Source organism: Etheostoma spectabile, chromosome 23 (assembly GCF_008692095.1).
Source record: "Etheostoma spectabile isolate EspeVRDwgs_2016 chromosome 23, UIUC_Espe_1.0, whole genome shotgun sequence".
NCBI lineage: Eukaryota > Metazoa > Chordata > Actinopteri > Perciformes > Percidae > Etheostoma > Etheostoma spectabile.
In genome coordinates, this window is record NC_045755.1 from 774,697 (window position 1) to 775,527 (window position 831).

Sequence of the window (831 nt, forward strand, 5' to 3'; positions counted from 1 at the left end):
CATATTCTGACTCTATTTCCTCCAAAAAGGCGCGGAACTGCCGGTGCTTTAAGCCCCTAGATCTGATGTGGTTGATGCATTTCACAACAACAGACATCACATTGTCAAACCTTAGGCATTTGCCACAAAGGGCCTGCTGATGGATAATAAAGTGCAGAGCAATGGCCTCCTCCACATTCTCTGTTTCCAGTTTACTTTGAACAAGTGCCACCAGTCATTTTTCCTTCCTGTCATTATTTCTTTATTTACAGACTCAAGACTCAATGATTTAAAAACAATACAAGAGGGGTTCAGACCATACACAGACATAAATACATAAGACAAACTGATCCCCAACAACATCACAAAAGAAACACACATACATACAAATTTACCAATTGCAATGCTCAATATTTACCAATTGCAATGCTCAATAATTAAAACAAGTACAGGTGCATGTTCCAGTGATTCCATAGTTTTGACATTGATGGTGCTCTGTCGGTTGTTATTCCAGCAAACCTCCTCCATGGCAAACCGGCATCCTCAATAGCACCACACAGATGGCGGAATATCTCCTGAGCGGTGGTCTGACCATGCATTGGAATCACAGTGAGCAACTCCTCAATCACTTCAAAATTGTCGTCAACACCACGGACATATACTGCGAGCTGTGCAGTGTCAGTGTTGTCCGTGCTCTCATCAAGAGCGACTGAGTATGCACAAAAACGTTTGGTTTTCTCATGCAATTGGTCATGTATGTTTTCTGACAGGTCAACAATGCGCTCTGCCACTGTCTTAGCTGAAAGGCTGATATTGCTAAAATGACCCTTATTTTCTGGACAGACTTTACTT

At 42.0% G+C, this 831-nt stretch overlaps 1 protein-coding gene across 4 annotated transcripts in view; it reads right to left on the reverse strand.

Moving 5' to 3' along the window:
* The window catches only part of ttll12 (tubulin tyrosine ligase-like family, member 12), a 114,392-nt gene that overhangs the window by 52,275 nt on the left and 61,286 nt on the right, over positions 1-831 (reverse strand). The window lies entirely within an intron of this gene.